General features: G+C 53.2%; 1 non-coding gene across 1 annotated transcript; it reads right to left on the reverse strand.

The window, feature by feature from the left end:
* Positions 1-9,020: 9,020 nt before the first annotated feature.
* On the reverse strand, positions 9,021-9,127 carry LOC123782483 (U6 spliceosomal RNA). The gene has a single exon (XR_006776977.2). It is a non-coding gene; the product is annotated as a U6 spliceosomal RNA (small nuclear RNA).
* Positions 9,128-17,520: the final 8,393 nt, after the last annotated feature.

The following is a 17,520-nucleotide window of genomic DNA, read 5'->3' on the forward strand; positions in this document are numbered from 1 at the left end:
ACTGAAACCAGGCAGACCAGCCAGCACGGTCCACAGTCCATCTTGCCCTGGGCAAGCAGTAAAGGGTTCCCTCATTACCTCCCTGGCCCTGTCCATCCTTCCTCATGAGTGGACAGATGATGTCTCAGTTGATGCATCCAGCTGGGCCCTGCTGGAGACCTCTCCCAGGGGATCCTGGGGTTCTTCACTCTCCTGATTGATAGCTGACCCCTACCTCTGCCACCTGGCCCTGCCTCACTCCTGGTCTGAAACAGCAAAGTTAACTCCAAGAGTATGAGAGATGATGAGACCATTCCTGGCTGTCCAGCCCAAACCCTGCATGTTACAGGGGAGGGCACTGAGGCCCAGGAGAGGAAGAACAGACCAAGGCAGGAGGAACGATGCAGTGGAAGGGCTCCCGGCTCCCAGTGGAATGGTCTCCCACCACACCCCTGGCCTCGCTGCCTGCACCAGCCCTGAGCTGTGGGCCTCGTGGCCCCAGGTGGGACCACCAGCCATCCTGAAGTCAACACTTACACACTGATGACCCCTCTCCCCTGAACAGTGTTGCCCTTTGCAGCAAAGTGTATCCATCCACTCTCCTACTTAAACATGAGACAGCAGAGGGCCAGACAGCAGCAGGGGCAGGGGATGTCCAAGGTCAGTTGCTGCCTGGTCAGAGATAGGACCAGCCCCCACCTCCCCGCTTCCCAGGACAGAAGCCTTTAGAGTTTGTGGCATGTTCTCGTCCTTTGTTCCTGCAAGGCTAGCATCCTGGGAGTTCTGCCCTGTTACCGATGGGGGACGGAGGCTCAGAGAGGTCCAGTGCCTGGACCCCTCACAGCTGGCCAGTGGTGAAGAGGGAGGGGGCCTGTTTTCCTGGAGGTCAGTCTGCTGTCACCCCACACAGCCGCTCACACAGAAAGGAACGGCATTCCACAGAGTAAGGGGAGCCTGGCGAACAGGTGTAAACAAATCAGGTTTTCTTCCTAATGAGGCAGGGGGCGGATGAAGGGCCAGCAGCTGCAAGATGCCCCAGGGCCTGGCCTCCTCCTCTGTTCCCTCTGAATGTCCTCAGTGTGTGTGATCGCCCCTGAGGTCCCAGCTGCTCCCCCTAGGCCATGGGGCCCCTCTCAGGACAGGCGGTGCGGGATCCATGGCGAGCCCCGCCAACGCCTGGTCTGAGGGCCCCGAGCTGTGTCACGGGACTGACTGTTGTGGCGAGTATAAGGCTTTTAAGCTGGGAAATTGTCATCCATGAACAAAAGGGGGATTGGGTCAGTGAGGAAGAAGAGGAGGGTGACTGTCAGTGGGCTGCCCGCTGTCTCTGCCCAACACTGACAACCTCATTTTCCTATCTGTCCCCTCCTTGCACCCGCATGGCTCAGTTGCTGTGGTCGCGCAGGGAGAGGCCAACTCCTCACCAGGGCCCCACAGAAGTGGTTTGTGGGACCAGCCGAAGCCCCGACTCCCTGTCCCAGGGCACCCCACAGCTCCCCAGCCCTGTGCCACTGCCCCTGCTTGCCGGCTCTCCCTGTCCCTGTCCAGTTCTCCGCCTCTCCAGCCCCCGGACGAGCCAGGCGGGCATGTTCCCGCAGCCTGGGGATGAGCAGCTCTCAGGGTTTGGTCCCGACACACCTTCAGGCTGAACCACCTGCACGAGTCTGCTACCACAAGTCCAAACCCAAACCAATGCCCTCTCCCCTGCCCGGACATGCCCTCTCTTGCGTCCTGCCAGTCGATGTTCCCCGGGGTAAACTTAGTGGATGACATTGAAGCAGCGTCTGTCAAAATTCAAAATGGACGTACCCTTTATCCCAGTAAGTTCGCTTCTGGGAGTCGGTCATTCTGAAATACTCAAGGGTGTGTATTCACGTCTGCAGGGATGTCCACATTCTTTGTAAAAATCTAATAGCAAAAATTTGAGGTAATCTAATATTCAATCAATCTATGGATTGATTAATCGATCCAAAATGAGTGTGGTGCCTGTGCACCGGCTTGGGAAGCTACCCATCACATATTGTTGAATAAAAAGACACTTTATGAAAAAATACGAATAGCATGCTGCTACTTTACATAAAAATCGAATGTGTGGGGCGCCTGGGTGGCACAGCGGCTAAGCGTCTGCCTTGGGCTCAGGACATGATCCCGGCGTTATGGGATCGAGCCCCACATCAGGCTCCTCCACTAGGAGCCTGCTTCTTCCTCTCCCACTCCCCCTGCTTGTGTTCGCTCTCTCGCTGGCTGTCTCTATCTCTGTCAAATAAATAAATAAAATCTTAAAAAAAAAATCGAATGTGCACAGCTAACTCTTGAAAGATGAGCATTCGTACTGGGGGACCCATGGGGAAACCCTTCACGGATCTCAGACCCTCTGACAACATGAACTCTCAAAGGCCATTGGACACAAAATTACTTTCCCTCTCAGCTGCTCAAGGGTGTCAACCAACGTCCCTTCCTCTCTCCTGCAGCCTGAATATGCCTCTCCGCGGGAGCGTCCGCGTCAGTGTACAACGCTGCGTTATGTCTCCAATCTCAAAGCAGCAAACTCAGAAACAAAACTAACCCTCTTCTGCTGCTTTCGCATCCTTGTGTAGTGAAACACCTCAAGAGTCACCATCCTTGCCGTCCCTCATTTGTCTCTCTCAACCCAGACTTCACTCCCTCACAACCACTACCGCTGCTCTTGTCCAGCTCACCGGTGACCTCCGTACTGGGCTAAGGGGCCGCTCCCAGTGACCCTTGACCTATGGGCATTTGGCATAGTTGCTGACTTTTTTCTGAAACCCTGTCCTGGCTTTCCTCTTGCCTCCCTGGCTTCTCCTCTTCAGTGTCCTTTGTTGGTTCCTTCTTGGACCCTCGATCCGTAGACTTCGTGCTCTCCCTGGGCTCCATCCTTTGCCCTCTTCTCCTAATCCTCCCTCTCTTCCTTGGGGACGCCACCAGAATCCCCCCACCTCCACATGCCATTGGTACCTTGATGGTCCCCAAACTGACCTTTGAGCCTGGCCTGTCCCTGAACACCAGGCTGGTGCATCCAACCATTCAGCATCCCCCTGAGTGTCTGGCAGCATCTCACATTCACATGTCCGCAACTGACATCCCGTTCCCCCAGCCTGTCCCTCCCTTGTCCCAGTGCATGCAATGCCATCCATCCTCCCAGTGCTCAGGCCAGAAACCTGGGGTGAGGCTGGACCCCTCCCGTCCTCTCACACCTTGTGTCACATCTGTCCACAAACCTGCTGGCTCTCCTTCAAAAGAATTCCAGAACTTGACTCTCATCACCTCCACGGTCCCCTCCCAGGTTCCCCAGCCCCGTCACATCCTGGATGATCACAGTAGCCCCTAGCTGCTCGCTCTACTTCCTTCCACTTCCTGCAAGACTGTTCCTCCTGGCGATCTCATGGGATCCTATTAGCTCTGTCAGATCATGTCCCTCCTTGGCTCAGAACCTTTCAGTGCTCTCACTAGAGAAAAATCTGGAGTCCTTACAGTGAACTGCCCAGCCCTACATCTACGGAGAGCCCCACCCCCACCTCCTCACTGACCTCATGACCATTCTTCTCCTTTCTGCTCCCTCTGCTCCCACCATGCAGGCCTTCTTGCTTTTCTCGAACCTACCAAGTCTGCTTCTGCTCCTGGGCTTGCTGTTCCTCAGCCCAGGGTCGTCCTCCCCAGACACCCTCAGGGTTCACGCCTCCTTTTGGAATGACCAAGCCACGGACAACATCTCTGGCTCTTGTACAAAGTTCTGTAGGCTCCTGAGAGTCCTCCCCAGAAGAAACTCTACATCTCTGCCCAGAGCGAAGACAAGACAGAGGACAACATGATCCTTTCTAGAATTTCCTCTCTTTAGATACTATGTTTGCCCCTTCTGAATAGTTTCACTAAAACATGGAATGTGTCTAATGGTGCCTTAAGTGAGGCAAGAAAGTGGTGACTGGATGTCACCAATGGCCACAAGTTCTGGCCTGAAGAGGTCAGGAGAAGGATCAGTGTCCAATCCCCCAGAAGGGCCACCATCTTGCAGGCAGAGGTCCTGCTGAAGGGGAGCCCAGCCCCTAGCAACCACGAGATGCCCTGAGTCAATGCGGATGCTGGGCCAGTCAGAAACGTGGCATCCCTGCCTGTTGGGAGGCAGACAGGAGCAGCGTGTGGCCCTGCACGTCCCACGGAATGGGGACAGACGAACCCGTCTTTGTGCATCTTCAAATTTCCTACTCATTGTGATTTAAAAAAAAATCAATCAAAGTCATATCTGAGGCTGAGCAGGGAGACATCCCTAATCTAAGCAGTTATAATGTAAGCACACCCCCAAATATTAATAGTCAGTGTCTTAGATGAGAGGACGTGGAGAGATGATCAAGGAGAAGCTTAACATTTTACAGTTTTGTGCTGTTTGAGGGGTTTTCTCCCCCAGCGAGTGTATATGACTTCCTCAGTGTAGGTGTGTGTTATTTGTACGTGTGTGCGTATTTGTGTGGATGTATTAGCGTGTGCGTGCACACGTGTGTGTGCGTGTGTGTGTGTATGTGTGTGTGTGGAGGGCTGGTCACGGCAGAAGGGGATTCCACGGTGTACAGAGGGATTTGCCGGAGGCTCCTCTGAAGTGCTCTGCTCTCCAGGGACCCACAGAAAAGGATTTGGATTTGTAAACACTTTCCCTTCCTGGTGTGAGGCAGCCCTTCAGCACGTGGTCAGTTCAAATTCTCTGCGGTGAACCAGCCCCTCCCTGGGGTCGCAGCTGCTTGGAGCCCTGTGCCTGGCCCCGCAGAGCGAGGAAGGTGAAGGGCTGTGTTCGGAAGGAAACAGCACCGTCCGCGCTCACAGAGGAAGCTCTGGAAGAACTTCTCAGAGGCAGTTGCCGGGAGAGATTGGCAAGATCCCCTGTGTTGTCCGTCAATCCATCCACGAGCTCAGACTCCAAGAGGGGTCTCTGGTCTCCCGGGGTGACGGGGAAGCCAGAGGCTCTGCTGGAGTCAGAGCAGGTGGGGGCTCCGGAGAAGGAGCAGCCACTCTGCTTCTCCGTTACCAGCACCGGGACTGTGGAGGACCCCCCCCAAGGATGCCTGCGGTGTGCTGGGTGACCGGTTTCTGAAACAATGGTAAAAAGAAGTTAGCAGTAGCTTGTGGAAACACATCTCAATTACACCTGGAGAAGGGAGGGAAGGAGCGGGGTGACTTTCTCAATTCTCGATACCCCGATCAGCCCTGCAGTTGGCTTTGTCTGTCAATCCCCTTCGCTCCCTGATGTATAACCTGCCTGTGTCTCTGCTATTGGGCGATCTGAAGCCTTGGGACAGGATTGTAGTTATATTGAATTTTTATTTTATTGTTCCTGGCTGAAATGAGTTTCCCTATTGATAAAACCTTTTTAAACAAGGATGTATTTCTTTTGAAATGAGAAACCGAGGCGTGTGTGTGTGCGCACGCACATGTAAGACGATGCAGCTTGCAGTGTCTGCCTCATTGGGCTGCTGGGAGGATGACACGATGCAAGCCCATGGCACGGTGCCCGGCGCACAGGGATCGTAGCTGTGTGGTTGGGGCATTGCTGTTGCACACAAGAGTCTGCGTGGGGTTTTTGCTGTATGACCTCCGCATCTTGGCTGACTTACCGGTAAAATCAGGACTATGTGCTCTTCCCAGGTTGAAAGCAGGATGACCTCTTAACAACCCTTTGTTTCTGTAATCTGTGCTGTTGTGCTCTTCTAGGCCGGCGAGCTTTGATGTTATTAGCACAGGAGGGCGGGAGGGTGGTTTGGCGCACCCTGTTCCTTTCTCTAATATTCAATACCTTCTTTCGTTCTTGCATCCAGGGAACACGATGCAGCCCTCCCCTTATTCCCATTCTACCAATGAAGAAACTGAGCCTTGCCACCTCTCCTATTTGCAGCCTTCCTCCCTCCCTGTGCAGGCAGTGGGCTCGCCCCTTGCCTTGAATGCAATATCAAGAACCCAAGGATTTGCATGGGAAACCAAGACTCTCTGGTTTTGGGCAGTTGGAAACAATTGGCTCACTTGAATGGATCGATTTTTTTCTGGATCATTGTTGGCAAATCAATATTTGATTGTGCCACCCACTGCGGTGCTCATCTCCCCCCCCCCCCCCGCCGCCACCTGCCTTAAGAAGTGGCAGAACAGATCAATAATCTTGAAAAAAATCTAGCTAAAAGTGTTTCAAGTAAACTGGAGGGGAGGAGATGTGCAGGCGGCTCTCGACGAGTCCATAAATCAAGGCTGATGAATGACCTGGGCAGGTGCCTCCGCCACCAGCGTCCCGGCTCCAGACAGGAGTGGCATTAATTAGTTCCCTGGCGCTGGTTATCTGGAGTGAGCTGCTCCATTTTTCTCATTTATTGCTATTAGATTTCAGGAAGGTGTTTGCTAAGTCCCCCCATCTACTCCTTTATCTAAATATCAGGTCTATCTGGTGAGGGCTGAGTGTGCCCTGTAGTAAGGAGGACTCGATCGCTGAACGGTTTGCAGGAGGGTTCTCCCCGTGGGTGTGCCGGGTGGCGGCAGGACGCCAGCCACTCATAACCATCATCCCCATCAGGGGTGCCATCAATTTCCCTCCCTTCCCCTTTCCCCTGCTCTGTGGATGGCGTGCCCAACTCAAGGCAGTGGGAGTAAGCTACCGCTAAGAATGACTCCTGCCTAGACAGGGGACAGGGAGGGAAAGGGGAGGTTGCCAGCAGGGCCGTTTCCCTATGTCCAGCTTTAACCTCCTTCTCACTGCGTGTTCTGTTGCAGTCAGAGCCCCAACAGGAACCCACCAGGATCCAATCAGCAAAGCCACAGACACGATGTTCTTTCCTAATCAAATTGCCCCAGATCCCCTGGCCCTAGAGGACCTAAATTTACAAGACAAAATTAGATGTTTTTTCTCCTGGACATAGGCTATTCTGAGCAATTCACCTTCTCTGAAAAACAGCCAAGTGCCTGGTTCTGAGCACTATCAAGAATCACTTAATAAGACAACTCATAGGGGCTTATGCAAGACAGAATCACATTATTCTCTCACACACCAGTTCTCGAATGGGCTATTGGGGCCTCATGAGGTGGCTCCACAGTCTTGGGGACCCAGCCTGCACCCACGTTTTGCTTGTCATTTCTCATTTGTTGGCCTTACTAATTTTATGAAATATGGCTCAACTCCCCGTCCACATCCCCTCCAGTAGGAAGGGAGAATAAGAGTCATGCAAAGTATGGCCTTTCCCTTTAAGGACACAGCCTGGGACTGGCACACAGGAATACTCACATATCGTTGGCAGAAACCTGTCCGATGGTTGTGCCGTGCTGCAGGGAGAGCTGGAAAATATAGTTTTTATTTTATGCAATTGAAATTGAGGTTCCGTAACTAAGGGAAGAAGTGGAGAATATGTGGGAGTGGGTTGGGCTGCGCTGGGTGGGAAATGGCTGGCCAGACCAGGGATATGAGCAAACGGAGTGTTTTAGGGGATTGGGGTGGGACAGGCCATGGGAGGGGGAAAGACTTGGGTTCCTTTTGTCTTTTCTAGCTTTCTGCCTTCCTGGGGCCTTATTTCTCCTCGTTTGATCTTTCTCAACTTTGATCCTGGTATGTGGCTCTTTTCTTATTTTAATTTGGATCTTCTAAAGTATCTCCCAGATCATGGAGAATCATGAAATAGCCCTGGGATTCACTAAACCAAGTGCAACTACATGGAAATTTAGAGAATTTAGTTGTGGGAACCTACTCTGTGCCAAACATTCTGCCAAGTGTTGAGGATACAGCCCGGATAAGAACAGGTATGGCATGGTCCCTTCCCTCCTGGAATGTGGGCTCCAGCAGGAGAAAAATCACACAAATACACATCGAATTACAGCTATGATTTCCACTTCTGGCCAAGATGGAGTAATAGGGACTAGATCTACCCTTCTACCCGAAACAATTAAAAAACAGTACAAAAATATACAAAAGAGGGGCACCTGGGTGACTCAGTCGTTAAGCATCTGCCTTCGGCTCAGAGCGTGATCCCGGCGTTCTGGGATCAAGCCCCACATCAGGGTCCTCTGCTGGGAGCCTGCTTCTTCCTCTCCCACTCCCCCTGCTTGTCTCTCTCTCACTGGCTGTCTCTCTCACTGGCTGTCTCTGTGTCAAATAAATAAACTAAATCTTTAAAAAACATATACAAAACAATGATTTTTCAGATGTTAGTCTTCAAGCAAAGAAGACACAATGATTTCTGAAAGATAAGATTGAAAAGGCAAATCCCATGAATATTTCATGTTTTATATGTTTAAAAAAAGTCTTCCTCTTTTGTTCTTGAAAGATATTCTTTTGAGTTTAGAATTTTAGTCTAAGAGGGTTTTTTCCCCCCAGTGTTTTAAAACATTTCTCTACTCTTTCCCCACTTGAATTGTTTCTGAGGGGAAATATACTGTCATCCTTATTTTTGTTCCTCTGTATAATGTGTCTTTCTTCTCCCTCTTGATGATTTCAAGGCTTTCTCTTTACCACTGGCTTTTAGCACTTTGATCATGATGTGACCTAGTGTCGTTTTTTCCATCTTTTGTGCTTGTGATTTGTTGATCGCCTTGGACCTGTGGGTTTATACTCTCCATTGAATTTGGAATCTTTTTGGCTATTTTTTTTTCAAAAATTTTTTTCTGTCCTGAAGGAATAAATCACCAGCAGACTGACACCACAAGGGATGTTAAATGTCATTTGGGAGGAAGAGAAATGAGACTGGATGGATCTCACAAGGGAATGAAGAGTGCTGGAAAGAGAAATTACACAGGCTAACATAAAATAGTTTCTGTTACTATTTACATCTTTGTAAAAAATAATAGAACGTTTGAAGACCGATGACAACAACGTACTGTTGGATTTATAACATACGGAGAAGTTAAAACCCTAGAAAGGAAAAATAGAAGTACACTATTACAGAATTCTTTTTGGGGGGGAGGGTGTAAATTGTCATCTTTTAATTGGAAAACAAAGCTACAACTTGGGATGGATTTGAGGCAAATTGTGTCATAAGCATATTTTCTTTAAGTGGCTAAACAAAATTTTAAAAAATATGGAACACTTGACAAATTCGCATGTCATCCTTGCGTAGGGGCCATGCTAGTCTTGTCTGTATCCTTTCAATTTTAGTGTATGTCCTGCCGCAGCAAGCGCTACTCTTACAGAATTCTTGCATTAAACGTGCAGTGATGTAATACCACCCGAAGATACATGGTGGTGAGGATGCCTAGTATAAACCCTAAAGTGACCACGAAAATACCAAGACAGGGGGCGCCTGGGTGGTACAGCGGTTAAGCGTCTGCCTTCGGCTCAGGGCATGATCCCGGCATTCTGGGATCGAGCCCCACATCAGGCTCCTCTGCTATGAGCCTGCTTCTTCCTCTCCCACTCCCCCTGCTTGTGTTCCCTCTCTCGCTGGCTGTCTCTATCTCTGTCGAATAAATAAATAAAATCTTTAAAAAAAAAGAAAAAAAAAAGAAAATACCAAGACAAAAATAGGTCTTAAGCCAACAAAAAAGATTAAATGGAATCAGAGAAGTAATCAATAATTCATAAAGGCAGAAAAAGAAAAATGTGAATGAGGAAGAGATGTGAAAAACAGAAAACAAACAGCAAGCTCGTGTGTCAAAAGCTCACCAAATTAATAATCACGTTCAAGGGGCGCCTGGGTGGCACAGCGGTTAAGTGTCTGCCTTCAGCTCAGGGCGGGATCCCGGCGTTCTGGGATTGAGCCCCACATCTGGCTCCTCTGCTATGAGCCTGCTTCTTCCTCTCCCACTCCCCCTACTTGTGTTCCCTCTCTCACTGGCTGTCTCTGTCTCTGTCAAATAAATAAATAAAATCTTTAAAAAAAAAATCACATTCAAGCTTTCCAACCAGGGCCTGGCAGAAGGGCTCTCGCTAAGAGGAGGGGCGAGAAGAAGAAGGGCCGTTCTGCCATCAGTGAGGTACTGACCAGGGAATACACCCTCAACATTCACGAGAGGGCCCATGGCAGGGACTTACATGAGCTGTTGGGCTGAGCCTGAGGCCATTCACTGGCTGTGTGACCTTAATCAGTCGAAACTTCCATTTCCTCATCTGCAAAGCAAGGCTGATAATACTTCTCTATGTGTTTGCTGTGAAAGATCAATATTCTACAAATACACCGGGCAGGCAGCCTGGTGTATAATGAGCACCTCAGAAACATAATTTGGCTCTCCCCTCCCTTCCACCGTCACTTAATTCACCAGGGAATGAGTAACCACCACGAATCTGCTTAGAGTCATCCCTTGCTTGGATCATCAGCTCCCAAGAGACAGGAACAGGCCGCGCTTCTCCTGGGGCCCTGAATCTCTGCATGGAGGAGAGCCACCTGCTGATTGGCGGTGTTAGGGGTGAGCACTGGGGGCTCTGAGTGAACTATGGGGGGAAAGAATTCAGCCTGGGATCACAAAAGGCTTCCTAGAGGAATGGATGTCTGAGCGGAGTCTTTGTTTTTTTAAGATTTATTTGTTTGAGAGAGGGAGAGAGAGAGAGAGCACAAGAGTGGGGGGAAGGGGCAGAGAGAGAGGGAGAGTGAGAATCTCAAGCAGACTCTGTGCTGAGCACAGAGGCTGACTTGGGGCTGGATCTCACAACCCTGAGATCAAGACCTGAGCCAAAACCAAGAGTCTGATGCTTAATGGACTGAGCCACCCAGGCACTCTTATCTGAGCAGCGTCTTAAAGAAAGTCAGGAGAAACCCAGAGAAGAGGGGAAAAGTGTACCAGTCTGAGGGAATAGCATGTGCAAAGGCTCAGAGGTGAGAACACGGTGTGCTGGGGGAAGATAGTTGGGAACTGTTCTGTGATGGGGCGAGGTAAGAGCTAGAATGACCCTTTACACCCAGCACAGGGCCCGGCACATGGTGCGATGCCTTTAATATTTGCTAATGAATGGCAGAGTGAGCAAACGGTCAAACGAGAGGTTGTCAGTTGGTTTGTCTGAAGTCTGGAAAACCTATAGGGATTTCTGGGAATACTGGGTCCAGGTCATGAAAGGCTTTGAATGCTGGGATGAGCTTCTTTTTTATTCCACAGGTGGTCGTATCTCAATGGGTTCGATCTGCCACAAGGCGTGATAGGAAATGACAGGTGAGTCCCTCGGAGCCACTGAGCTCATCCCTCGGGAGCATCTCTTGAAATGGGGGAAGTCCCTGTGGGCATTATTGGCCAATGGCCCGTATTGGTCATTGATCCTTGAGGCCCTAGGGGTTCCCTGGGACCAGAATCCTGGGGAACAACAGTGGGGGTGAATGCTGTTGGGTCTGTGTTGCTGCTCCTTAGCCTGGACTTGCATTGATGTGTCTCTTTTCTCCCTGGAGCCAGATCCTACTCTTCTCCCGCAAACCACCCCAAAGCAAGAGATGGGCGGTGTCCTGGCCGGCCTCCCTTCTCCGGCAAGGATGACTGCTCCACCGACTTCCATCCTTTTCAGGGTGGTCCCAGCCATCTGACAGGATCCAGCTGGCCTTCCTTCCAAACATCCAGAGTGCAGCCTTCATAGGCTTAGGAAGTTTCTGCCCTCATGCCGTCCTTTCCCTATCTTGTTCTTCTCCGAAGGGACAATGCGGTCCAGTGGGGCCACCTGGCTGTGGCTGCACGCAGCTCTAGTGCCTTCAGTCTGTTTGGCGGGGAGCTGGCTGGGACACACCGTCCCTGCAGCCAGGCCTTTCCCAAGGACCTCGGGAGGTGGGAGGCAGCCTCAACATGGCCCTCGCTGATCCGCACCTCCTGGTCTCTGTGTTCTCATGTACTCGCCTCCCCTTTCTTATACAACAGAACACGGCATCATCCGGGGTGTGCCTCTCCTATGACTGGGGGCAAAGCATGGAGACTTCTGTCTGCTAGCAGGCTCCCAGCTTTGATGGGATAAGCTCTCAGGTGGGAGAGGTGCATGAACATGGAATTGAGGGAGGCCTCCAGCCAACAGCGGGCAGGGAAATGAAACTCTCGGTCCAGCAGACCTCAGGAAACAGGGGCGTTTCTCCGGGGAGTCCTCAGATGAGACCCAACCCCAGCCAGCACCCTGACTCCAGCTGGTGAGAGACCAGCTGGGTCACACCTGGGCTCCTGACTCATAGAAACTGAGACAAAGCACGTGTGTTGCTTTAGTTGCTGAGTTTTGGGGTACAGGGAGCATGGGCAGGGGCCTGGCTGCCTCCTGCTTGGGGTAGGGCAGAGTTCATTGGGAAAATACGCCCGCCCAGGTGCACTTCCAGAGCCAGGCTACTGTCATCCTCAAGCACCTTCCTTGTGACCGGAGCGAAGCCAAGTGGCCAGGGGGAGATGAATTAAGCACTCGTGGCCCTGCACACGCCCCCCGCCACCCCCCGGCTCCTGAGGGACATGACATAGCTCTCCGTCCCCTTCGGACTGGTCCACACCACCCCAGCTCTGACCATCCCATCTTCCTGCTTAGGCCCATCTTCCACGGAAAACCACTAAGGTCAGCCTGTGAGGCTGCGGAAGATGGGCCAATGAAGGCTGTGCAGGGGGGTGGTGCGGCAGCAGGAGCTGGGTCACAGTCCAAATCCCGGCTGTGCCGCCGACTGGCTTAGTTTCCTAACCTCTCTGAGCCTCCGTTTCCCCTTTTGTAAAATAAGATTGAAATGGTGTCTGTCTCATAGGGTTGCCGTGGGGATGGATGGGTTAGTGCACACAAAATACTGAGAACAGTGCCTGATACGGGCTCTCAGCATGCCCTCATCCTTGCGGTCCCTTAGGTTAATCTTCTGGTGTGGGAATTTCCCTGTCCTGCACGTGTTCCTTCTGGGATCAGACCCTCCACCCACCCTATCCTTGATTGACCACGCGGATGCTTTGCTCCTGCTGTTCCCTCTGCCTGGATGCCGTGTACCCTAAACTCTTGGTCCCCCAAATGCTACCCGTCCTCCAGGGCCCCAGCTCCCATGGGCCTTGAAGGCAGCACACGGAGGAAGGAAATGGACTTCGGAGCCCAAGAGGTTTGGTTTCATGCCTGTTCCACCTCTCACTTGCCAGGTGGCCTTAGACTTGTCATTTACCTGCCCCAGCCTGTGATTTACCTGCCCCTTTCACCTGCCAGGTGCAGATGGTAACGCCAAGCCTGCAGGGTTCTTAAATGCACGGACTGTGGTGGTTCCTGAGAAGGGCCTGGTGCACAGTGGGTGCCTAATAATTGCTGGTTGACACAATCGGTGCCGGGCTGACATAACCAAGCTCTGCCCCCGGCATTTCACCTCGGGAAGGGCAGGTAGGTCCCCAGGGAAATCTTTTCCGCCAGCCTTGCTCTAGGAAAGAGAAAGAAAATTTTCTAATTCCAAAGAGTAAATGTCAGAGGCTTGGGAAGGATTCGGAGGTTCTGAAAATAAACCTGGCATACATGGGGGGAGGAAGGAGGGAATGAGGGGGAGGAGGGAGGGAACGAGGGGGAAGGGGGAAGAGACAGGCGGGGTGTAGGGGTGAGGTGCCAAGGCTGGAAGAGACAGAGAGACAGACAGAGACACCAAGACAGAGACTACAGGATCTCTCTCCTTGGGATGAAAGATTCAGGTGGCCCCTGAGTGTTTGTGGGAAAGACCGCCTCCTGTGCTGGGGGGACATGAGGCCTGTAAGCAGAGTGTGGATGGGGAGACTCCTTCAAATCTCCAGGGAACCTTCATGCTGTGAGCACGTGGGGCTGGAGGACACTGTCCCTGAGGTTGCAAACTCTGCAACATTTCGGTCCTCATGGTCCCTGGGGCCCACATGGCAGCCGCTGGCAGCCCTTCCTGAGCAGACTTGCTCCCCAGAGCCCCCCCAGCCTGTCCCTACGTGACCTGGCTCCATGGCCCCTCACCACCCCTGTTCCCTGCTCTGGATTCCCCAGTGACAGTGGGACTTTCCAGGTCCCTGTGTGACCTGGGAGCAGAGAGCCCTCCTCGCTCCCAGCAGGCCCCAACTCCCCCGAGCTGAGACCAACACCTGCCCTGTCCCTGGGATCTGGGTCCTGGGAGGGGTGGGGACCCAACATGGCTGCTGTCCTCAGAAGCCTGGGGAGACAGCTGGGCGTCAGGAGCCAGTGGAGGATGGCCAGGCTGTGAGTCAGCTAGAGGCTCAGATCACACCCAGGCCAAACCACGGGCTCCAGCCGGCTGGGGGTCACACAGAACTGAGAGGACTGGTGGCTGGCATCATCCATCCACGTTTCACTTACATCTGATGGTGCTCGAAGGGTGCTCCCAGCCGGAGCTCCGACACAGTGGCCTTGGAGGGGCCAGGGAAGCAGACTGGAAACCCCTGTTTTTTGACCCTCGGGTGCACGCTGGACCCACCACAGGGGCATTTAGCAGTGCATTAAGACAGTTCCGTTCTGCAAGCCATTGCCCATCTCTGGGCCTCCGTTTCCCCCTCTGTGAAATGGGTGTGGGCCAGTTCTCCCAGGTCCTTCCCATTCTGCGGTTCCTCTGAGCCTCAGTTTCTCCTTTTGTGAAAGGAGGTGGTAACGACATTCACCTCTCAGGGCTGTGAGGACGCAGGGAGGAGAGGGTGCTGGGTGCTGGGTGGCTGTGAGGTGCGGGGTTCAGCGCCTGTGTGCGGGAGGCTCTTCTGCGCGGATGGGGGCAGGCAAGCGTCATCAGCTGGTGGGTCTCTCTCCACCTCCCTCCACCCCTGGATATTTGCTGCTGAGCTGTGGGGGTCTAAGCTTTCCCACAGCAGGTCACCCTTTTGTCCCCACAACCCACAGGGGCTGAGGGGTTTGTTTGAAATGCAGGCGGGTCCCCATCCTCCAGCTGCTCAGAGCCCCTCAGAGGCCCCACGGCTCCTACAGCAATGACCTGACCTCGAGCCTGTTCAGGGACCTGGGAGCCTGGCTCCTGCCCCACCCCTGCAGCCCCCCACACCCACCCAGGTGGGAAACTGAGGCTCAGAGAGGAGATGAGACTCGCCCAGGCTGCCTGTGTGGTGATGGCAGAGCCGGATACAAACCCAGGCCCATCGGGCTCAGTCCCTGCCCCTAGCCCCCAGCACAGGCCATCCAGGAATGTGGCCTCCGGGGTGGTGCGCGCCACCGTGGGCCCTGTCCCCGCAGACAAAGGCTGTGTCTACCCCACATGTGGGTTTGGTGATCAGAGGACGGGTATAATATCACCCAGCCTGGGGGGTTTATCGGCCAGAAGGGATGCACTGTCTCATCCTTGCAAATGCCTCCCCATCGATCTGTTTCCAGGCCCTGGGCCTTCTCTGCAACCCCGGGTCACCCTGATTTGTTTTCCTCCCAACCACTACGCATCTATTGATTTGGAAGGAATGTGGGAGAGGCACCGAGAGGCTCTGATCTGTCCTGGTGATGTTCCAGAGAACTCATGAGCCTTTGAAGAGATTAGTGCTTCATAATCACTGTGATTTGGGTCCACGGTCCACAGGACACTCCCCAGGCTCCTCATTAAAGAGCTAATTGTGTTATCTGACTGCGCAGCTGATGTCTCTGCCGTGCCCTTTGCTGGGTCTTCGGAGTCCAGTAGACTCGGGCATACAGGTGGCTCCGGTTTTCCCGACATAGGCAGCTAAGCGCAGCCCAGCTCAGCTCACCTGGCAGAGGCGTCTGGGAATGTACTAGAACTGTGGGCCCTGGGCTTGTTCTTTCCCTGCCTCGATTTCTCCTATCACCCTTCATGCAGCCTCATCTCCAGGCCCCGTTGAGTTCCATCCATTGATAAATATGGATGAGCCTGGACTGTGGGCTGTACCCCCTTCTCTTCTCCTTTATGTATCAGTGGGGGGTGGGGTGTCCTAAGGCCCTGAGCTGGGACGAATGCAGGAACACAAATAGGGGGTCCACCCTCAGGGCTTCACAGTCTGATGGGGGAGGCAGGTGCCCAAGGGGACAAACATAAAGCGGACTGATAGGGGCCATGGTGGGGGTGAGAGTGGGTCTGTCTTTTAGGCACTGGAGTGAGGTGGTTACAGGACTGAGGCACATGGGCTTGTGTCCCTGCCCTGCCATCCGCTGGCCGTGGACTCTGGATCGGTGACTCACCTCCCTGAGCGTTGATTACTCCTCTCCACAATGGGAATCATGTTGGAAATTTCTGTGGCTGCGTGAACACCAAGAGGAAACATTTCTGTCTGTGCACGTGCGTGTGCACATGTGTGTGTGTGTGTGTGTGTGCGTGTATGTGTGTGCGTGTATGTGCGTGCCTGTAGAGCAGTACACCTGGATAATACCGGGGCTGACATGGGCTCACCCCGTGCCGCCTCCCCTGTGGATTCCGATGTCTGGGGCTGAGTGAATGCACGCCAGCACGCTGCCCATGATGCCACTACCCTGCATTTTCTGGGCAGGGTCAGGGACCGAGGTGGCAGCCCTCCTTGTCCCCTCCTCCCCTAATGAGATCACCTGACACTCTAGGTGCTGGCAGCCAACCAGCTGCTCTCCTGCTCCGCACGTGGCTCTTTGAGGTCTAAAAATAGGTGGCCCCACCTCCCTGTCTCTCCCCAGGCCAGGGGAAAGCGAGGGCAGAACGCTTACCCCGAAAAATGCCCTCCGGGAGATGCCTGTTTGGATGACTTCAGCCTGTGGTAGTCCCTTGCATCTATTTCGGGCATGTCACAGGACCTAAGCTCCCGACTCACTCGTGCCTTCACATAGCTGACGTTTACGCAGCGCCTACTGTGCCCCAGACCCTCGGATAGCCTTGCTCCTCATCTCCCCCCACCCCTGCATTTTCTTCTGATATTTGTCATGTGCAAAGGTGTTTCCACAGAACAACTACAACCACAGGCACAACCACAAACAGCATTTGGGGACCTCACCTTGCCGTGTAATGCTGAGTGACTCTCCAGGGCTCCGCGCAGATGGGGGTGGCGGGCACGGCAGGACGCAGCGGTATGAAGGGGAGGCAGCTGTGGGGCCCAGCAGGTGCTCGACAAACTCCAGCGCCCTGCGGAAGCATTGACCTTGCACAGGGCGTGTGTGGGTGTGCGTGCACGCATGTGTGCGTGTCATGGTGAGTCGTGGGTTCTACAGAATAGATCACCGGAAAGCTGACCGGTCCTGTCAGGGAGTGTGCGAGATGTTCTCCAGGAATGATGCGGATGCTTTGAGGGGAAACGGGATTCTTAGGCATAAGCACATGGGGCCAGAGCCAAGGACATACGATGGCTGGACCGATGGCTGGACGGATGGCTGGACCGATGGCTGGACGGATGGCTGGACGGATGGTTGCACGCCTAGTAAGAGGGGCGCATTAGAGGACATGTGGGGCGAGGGGAAGAAACTGGAAAGGGAGTGGATGCCGGGCGGACAAGTGGGGGGTAGATGGACGAGGGGCGAGTGTGTGTGGACTGAGGTGAGTCCAGGAGGGACAGTCGTCCCCAAAGAAGACAAACTAGAGGGATAAGTGGGCCGTGCCTATTCTAGTGGAGAGGGAAAGCGTCATGAGAACAAGGACGCTTGCCTTTTGACCCTCTCTTTGCCCCTGTGGTCATTCCCTGTAGCATTTTTGACAACTGCTCTGATTCCAGCTTGTGGGACAAGCCGGGGCTCCGACGAGGAGCTGGCTG

The sequence above is a fragment of the Ursus americanus genome, chromosome 33 (genome assembly GCF_024610735.1).
Source record: "Ursus americanus isolate L20-20 chromosome 33, mUrsAme1.1.p, whole genome shotgun sequence".
Classification (NCBI taxonomy): domain Eukaryota; kingdom Metazoa; phylum Chordata; class Mammalia; order Carnivora; family Ursidae; genus Ursus; species Ursus americanus.